We start from the raw sequence: 7,767 nt of genomic DNA on the forward strand, positions 1-7,767 counted from the left end.
GTTCTGGGAAATCAGGCTTGGAACAGATCAGTGGTGAGAGGGAACTGCATGGCTGCAGCATGAGACACCCCTGCTGCTGGCTGCAGTCTGAGCTGGAGCCTGCAGTGGGGACACCTGCAGCTGAGCCTGGCCCCAGCAGCACTGTGCCTGCAGATGAACAAATGGAGCCAAGCCAGAAGTGGGGAGATGGAGATTGGCTGTCAGGAAGAAGTTGTTCCCCAGGAGGGTGGTGAGAGCCTGGCACAGGCTGCCCAGGGAGGTGGTGGAAGCCTCCTGCCTGGAGGTGTTTGCAGCCAGGCTGGAGGTGGCTGTGAGCAACCTGCTGTGGTGTGAGGTGTCCCTGGGCATGGCAGGGGGTTGGAGCTGGCTGAGCCTTGAGCTCCCTTCCAGCCCTGGCAGCTCTGTGGCTCTGTGTTTCTGTGACTCCTGCTGATCTCAATACTTGCAGGGTTTTCTTCTCACTGTTGCAAGAGATCTCCAGTTGCCTTTTGAATTCCTGAGCATTGCAGGTTTTGTTCTCTGGCCTGGCTGTCTTTGCCAGCCCAGCACCTCTGGGAAGTGATTAATGCAGGGCTTGTAGTGATAGGGTGTGAGAATGGATTGAAGCTGGAAGAGAGGAGACTGAGACTGGAGATGAAGAAATTCTTTGAAGTGAGGCTGGGGAGAGCCTGGCACAGGCTGCCCAGGGAGGCTGTGGCTGCCTCCTGCCTGGAGGTGCTCAGGGCCAGGCTGGATGAGGCCCTGAGCAGCCTGGGCTGGGGGAGGGCTCCCTGCCCATGGCTGGGGGCTGGCCCTGGCTGAGCTTTAGGGTCCCTTCCAAGCCAACCCCTTCTGTGGCTCTATGAATCTACAGACTCCATCTGGCTCCTGCCTGCCCAGCAGCTCCTGCAGCACCCTGCCTCATCCTCCTCTGTGCTGTTTCATTGCAGTCTGCTCAGGTTTTCCTGTAAGTCTCTCAGAAATAAGCCCTCCAGAAGCTCAGATCTCCTTTGGGGGGGCATGGCCTGTTGCTTCTTCTTTGGTGGAGAATGCTGAAGGAGTCTGGGAGCTGATCAAAGCCCCCACAAAAGGAGAGCCTTTGCCTTGAGCTGAGGCAACAGTGGTGCAGAGTCCAGGATCAGAGTTTTGGAGACTCAGGTTCTGCCAAACCCCCTGAAGAACTCTCACCCCAGCTCTGCTGGGGCCAGGTCTGCACTCTGCTCTCATATCAATGGGCTCAGACCCTGGGGGCAGCCCTTATTGAGCCTTTGATCTGATAACTGCTCCCTCCCTGGAGCTGTTCCAGGCCAGGCTGGATGAGGCCTTTAGCAACCTGGGCTGGTGGGAGGTGTCCCTGCCCATGGCAGGGGGTCAGAACTGGATGAGTTTTGAGGTCCCTTCCAACCCAAAGCCTTCTGTGGTTCCTTGTGGTAGATGAGAGCTTGCCCCAAGGCAGCAGGAGGGGAATGAGCAATGGTCAGACAGAGTGGTGCCAGGGCTGCCACCTGCACACCAAATGGGCTGGTTCCTGCAGACCTGAGTGCCCAGAGGCCAGAGAGCAGCCTTCCCAAATGCTCAGGTGTGAGCTTCCTCCTTTGGGTGTAGTCCTCCTTCTTCAGGGGCCTCTGGGTGAGGAATGAAGGCAGGGACCCTGCTGCTGTATAGCAAGGAGACTGCAGACAGGCAGAGAGCAGAGCAGCTCAGAAGCCCTCCCACAAGTCCTCTGTGGCTGCCTTGGAGCATCCCCAGGATGACAGAGTCTCAGAGTGTGCTTAGCAGCAGAAGTCCTGGAAGCCCTTAGCAGACAAAGTGCTTAACAGAAGCAGAAGCCCTGAGCAGATCCCTGGCAGCATCCCTGCACCAAAGCCCTGGCCTGAAGCAGCTAACAGAAGCAGAAGTCCTTAGCAGCCCTGAGCCCCCCAGGCTGCTCTGCAGCTCAGAGTGGCTCTTCCTATTCTCTTTGTTCTCAGTCCCTTGACCAGCAAAGTTCAACCACAGGTACAGGCTTGGTGTTCTTGGAGGTCTCTTCCAGCCTGCTTGGTTCTGTGGCTCTGTAGGCTCAAATCTGTTCGCCAGGAGAGGTGCCAGCATGCCAAGGAGGAGGCTCCTGCAGCAGTGCCAGGGTGCCAGCATGAGGCTATTGCTCTTGGCACACATGGGAGGTGATTGTTTTGCCCTTTGCAGCCTGCTAAGGAATTGCTCAGCTGAGGAATCCTGCACAGGGCCAGCAGCTGCCCTCAGAGCAGTGGCTGCAACAGCCAGGCAGGGTGGAGGCTGCCACCACCCCCCCCCAGCAGCAGGGCTGCTCCTCTGGCCTGCACTGCAGCTCTGCTCTGACAGCCCAGGGCTGAAGTCTCAGCTCCCAGCTCTGCTGCTCTGCTCATATCAGAATGATCCACACAGTACCCAAGGCCTGCAGGGGCTGCAGGGCTTTCACACCCTCCAGGGCTTCACAGGGTCACAGGATCACAGATCACAGCTCACAGGATCACAGCTCACAGGATGCCAGGGGTTGGAAGGGACCTCTGGAGAGCTTCCAGTCCAACCCCCCTGCCAGAGCAGGAGCAGAGAATCCAGCCCAGGTCCCACAGGAACACATCCAGACAGGGCTGGGAAGGCTCCAGAGCAGGAGACTCCACAACCTCTCTGGGCAGCCTGCTCCAGGCCTCTGGGAGCCTGTTGAATGATTCTGCTTGGGGCTTTTCCCCTGAGTCACTACAGCTGTCACCTGGGAGGTGTTTCTGCAGCTTCCTCACCACCATTGCTGCTTGGAGGCTAAAATAAGCCCCCAGCCCTTCCCTCTAACTCCTCAGACCCTCAGCAGCTTCTCTGCAGCTGAGAAATCCTCATCCTACAGCCCAGCACTGCTGGGACCTGCACAGCCTGGGCAAAGCCATCTCCACCCTTGCCTCCTTTCATGGAATCAGAGCATCACAGAGTGCTCTGGGCTGGAAGGGAGCTCCACAGCTCCTCCAGTCCTGCCCCCTGCACTCAGCAGGAGCATCCTCCCCTGGGGCAGCTTGCTCGGAGCCCTGGGCAGCCTCACCTGGAATAGCTCCAGGGCTGGGACCTCAGCCCCCTCCCTGGGCAACCTGCTGCAGTGTTCCAGCAGCCTCCTGCTGCAGAACCTGCTCCTCACATCCCATCTCAGTCTGCTCTGCTCTAGTTTGAAGCCATTGCCCTTGCTCCTGTCCCTGCAGGCCTTTGGGAGCAGTCCCTCTGCAGCCTCCTTGTAGCCCTCTTCAGGGACTGGAAGGCTGCTCCAAGGTCTGCCTGGAGCCTTCTCTCCTGCAGGCTGAACACCCCCAGCTCCCTCAGCCTGTCCCCATAGCAGAGCTGCTCCAACCCCCTGATCATCTTCATGGCCTCCTCTGGACCCTCTCCGTTGTGTTGGGGGTCCCACAGCTGGACCCAGTACTGCAGATGAGGTCTCCCCAGAGCAGAGCAGAGGGGCAGGATCCTCTCTCTCCAGCTCTGGCCAAGCTGCTTCAGATGCAGCCCAGGCTGTGACCTCTTTTCCTGCATGGGCACAAAGGCCTCCTGCTCCAGCCTGTCCCCACAGCAGAGCTGCTCCAGCCCTCTGGTCATCTTCATGGCCTCCTATGCACCCTTTCCAGCAGGTCCAAGCCCTTCCTCTGCTGAGGGCTCCCCAGCTGGACACAGCTGGGTTCTCTCATGAAGGAGGCAGCCCCAGTGTGGCTGCTGGTTCAGTGTCCCACAGCAGTTTGTGTCTCACATCCCCTAGAGCCCAGCACCCCCTGTGCTGCTCTGCTCGCTGTGGGGGGAGGGTCTGGAGGTGTCACTCCACCACCACAACCCAGCAGCATCACTTCTAGACCTGGGTTCCAGGAGATTCTCTCTGTCCTTCCCATTTTGTGTCTGACATAAGCCATTCCAGATCCACTTCATCCAGCTGAGACAGGACTTGAGTGGCTGAGGCTCAGCTGGGCAGCCCAGGATGGGTAGAACCAAGCTCCTTGGGTACTCTGTGTCCTCCTAGGCCAGGCCATGTCCTTCTTGGGGCAAGCTCAGGCTGCTGATGGGAGCAGAACCATCCCTGCTGTTCCCAGTGCTGGCCTCAGGATGCAGTGAAGGACTCTCCAAAGGCAGGCAGCCTGAGCATCCACCTTAGGTCACCCCCAAGCCCCAGGAGAGCCAGGTGGGTGTCCCACCCAGCACCTGAGCCATGGGCAGTGCCAGAGCTGGTGGCTTACAGCGAGGGATTCCCAGCACTGACCACCACCAAGGCCTCTCCAGAGCACCCCCCAAGCTCTAAGCATGTGGAGAGAGCTTGGCTGACCAGCTGGAGGTGGCCAAGGTCCTGCTGGGCTGGGTGGAGAGGGCTGGCTGCCTTTGCTCTGTGGCTGCCCTGCTCCATTCTGGGCTGAGTGTCCTTCACCTCCTCCTCCCTGGCAGCAGAGGCTTCCCTCCACCCCTGCCAGCCTGGAGAAGGAGGCAGCAAAGGAAGGTGAGCCCCAGTGCTGGCTGTCCAGTGACAGTCATCAAGTGGTGGTTATCAAGTGGTGGTTATCAGGTGATGGTTATCAAGTGGTGGTTATCAGGTGATGGTTTCTGAGTGGTACTATCAAGTGATGATTATCAGGTGGTGGTTATCATCAAGTGGTAGTTATCAAGTGGTGGTTATCAAGTGATGATTGCTGAGTAGTGGTTATCAAGTGATGGTTTCTGAGTGGTGGTTATCAGGTGATGGTTATCAGGTGATGGTTATCAAGTGGTGGTTATCAGGTGATGGTTATCAGGTGATGGTTATCAGGTGGTGGTTATCAGGTGATGGTTATCAAGTGGTGGTTATCAGGTGATGGTTATCAGGGGATGGTTATCAGGGGATGGTTATCAGGTGGTGGTTATCAGGTGATGGTTATCAGGTGATGGTTATCAGGTAGTGGTTATCAGGGGATGGTTATCAGGTGATGGTTATCAAGTGGTGGTTATCAGGTTGTGGTTATCAGGTGGTGGTTATCAGGTGATGGTTATCAAGTGGTGGTTATCAGGTTGTGGTTATCAGGTGGTGGTTATCAGGTGATGGTTATCAGGGGATGGTTATCAGGGGATGGTTATCAGGTGGTGGTTATCAAGTGGTGGTTATCAGGTGATGGTTATCAGGGGATGGTTATCAGGGGATGGTTATCAGGTGGTGGTTATCAGGTGATGGTTATCAGGTGATGGTTATCAGGTAGTGGTTATCAGGTGATGGTTATCAGGTGGTGGTTATCAGGTGGTGGTTATCAGGTGATGGTTATCAAGTGGTGGTTATCAGGTTGTGGTTATCAGGTGATGGTTATCAGGGGATGGTTATCAAGTGGTGGTTATCAGGTGATGGTTATCAGGTGATGGTTATCAGGTGGTGGTTATCAGGTGATGGTTATCAAGTGGTGGTTATCAGGTTGTGGTTATCAGGTGATGGTTATCAGGGGATGGTTATCAAGTGGTGGTTATCAGGTGATGGTTATCAGGTGATGGTTATCAGGTGGTGGTTATCAGGTGATGGTTATCAAGTGGTGGTTATCAGGTTGTGGTTATCAGGTGATGGTTATCAGGTGATGGTTATCAAGTGGTGGTTATCAGGTGATGGTTATCAGGTGATGGTTATCAAGTGGTGGTTATCAGGTGATGGTTATCAGGTGATGGTTATCAGGTGGTGGTTATCAGGTGATGGTTATCAAGTGGTGGTTATCAAGTGGTGGTTATCAGGTGATGGTTATCAGGTGATGGTTATCAAGTGGTGGTTATCAGGTGATGGTTATCAGGTGATGGTTATCAAGTGGTGGTTATCAGGTGATGGTTATCAGGTGATGGTTATCAGGTGATGGTTATCAAGTGGTGGTTATCAGGTGATGGTTATCAGGTGATGGTTATCAAGTGGTGGTTATCAGGTGATGGTTATCAGGTGATGGTTATCAGGTGATGGTTATCAAGTGGTGGTTATCAGGTGATGGTTATCAGGTGATGGTTATCAGGTGGTGGTTATCAGGTGATGGTTATCAAGTGGTGGTTATCAAGTGGTGGTTATCAGGTGATGGTTATCAGGTGATGGTTATCAAGTGGTGGTTATCAGGTGATGGTTATCAGGTGATGGTTATCAAGTGATGGTTATCAGGTGATGGTTATCAGGTGATGGTTATCAAGTGGTGGTTATCAGGTGATGGTTATCAGGTGATGGTTATCAAGTGGTGGTTATCAGGTGATGGTTATCAGGTGATGGTTATCAGGTGATGGTTATCAAGTGGTGGTTATCAGGTGATGGTTATCAGGTGATGGTTATCAAGTGGTGGTTATCAGGTGATGGTTATCAGGTGATGGTTATCAAGTGGTGGTTATCAGGTGATGGTTATCAGGTGATGGTTATCAAGTGGTGGTTATCAGGTGATGGTTATCAGGTGATGGTTATCAAGTGGTGGTTATCAGGTGATGGTTATCAGGTGATGGTTATCAGGTGATGGTTATCAAGTGGTGGTTATCAGGTGATGGTTATCAGGTGGTGGTTATCAGGTGATGGTTATCAAGTGGTGGTTATCAGGTGGTGGTTATCAGGTGATGGTTATCAGGTGGTGGTTATCAGGTGATGGTTATCAAGTGGTGGTTATCAGGTTGTGGTTATCAGGTGATGGTTATCAGGTGATGGTTATCAAGTGGTGGTTATCAGGTGGTGGTTATCAGGTGATGGTTATCAAGTGGTGGTTATCAGGTGATGGTTATCAGGTGATGGTTATCAGGTGGTGGTTATCAGGTAGTGGTTATCAGGGGATGGTTATCAGGTGATGGTTATCAGGTGGTGGTTATCAGATGATGGTTATCAAGTGGTGGTTATCAGGTGGTGGTTATCAGGTGATGGTTATCAGGTGGTGGTTATCAGGTAGTGGTTATCAGGGGATGGTTATCAGGTGATGGTTATCAGGTGGTGGTTATCAGGTGATGGTTATCAAGTGGTGGTTATCAGGTGGTGGTTATCAGGTGATGGTTATCAGGTGGTGGTTATCAGGTGATGGTTATCAAGTGGTGGTTATCAGGTTGTGGTTATCAGGTGATGGTTATCAGGTGATGTTATCAAGTGGTGGTTATCAGGTGGTGGTTATCAGGTGATGGTTATCAAGTGATGGTTACCAGGTGGTGGTTTCTGGGTGATGGTTATCAAGTGATGGTTACCAGGTGGTGGTTTCTGAGTGTGGGCTATCTCTTTGCTGGGAATGCCTCCTGGCAGGCCTGGCAGTGGGAGGGGTGGTGAGGGGCCAGCAGCACTGACTGGTGGCCCTGGTGGCGCAGGGTGCTGCCAGGTCTCACTGCTCTGCAGCCAGCAGGGCTCCACACAAACCTCAGCCTCTCCCCGAGGAGGACGGGCTCTGCAGGGCTGAGGATCTTGCCGTGTTTCTGGCAGCCACAGCCTCCTTTGCATATGCAAATCATATGCAGGCATGCAAATTGCCGGGTGAAGGCTCTTCTCTGCGGCAGAGCTGCTCTCCCGTGGCGAATCTCTCGTCGCGCCGAGCGGAGGGGCAGTGCCCTGCCCGAGCGCGGCCGCCGCCGCCTCCGTGCGCCGCAGGGGACAGTGCGGGGCGCAGGCAGCTCCTGCCCCGCGGGGCAGCTCCTGTCCCGGCCACCAGCCTCACCCCAGGGCTGCCTCGGGAGGCAGGAGAAGGAGAATCAGCTCCCGAGCCCAGCCCCCGCCAGCGCCGTGCTCCCGGCGCTCGCCGGCAAGTCCGAGCCCAGCCCCGCGCCGTGCCAAGACAAAGGGCTGGAGGCCGATGCCAAATCACTTCCAAGCCCATGACA

This window comes from Melanerpes formicivorus, unplaced genomic scaffold (genome assembly GCF_026170545.1).
Source record: "Melanerpes formicivorus ecotype bairdi unplaced genomic scaffold, bMelFor1.0.p_v2 SCAF_113, whole genome shotgun sequence".
NCBI lineage: Eukaryota > Metazoa > Chordata > Aves > Piciformes > Picidae > Melanerpes > Melanerpes formicivorus.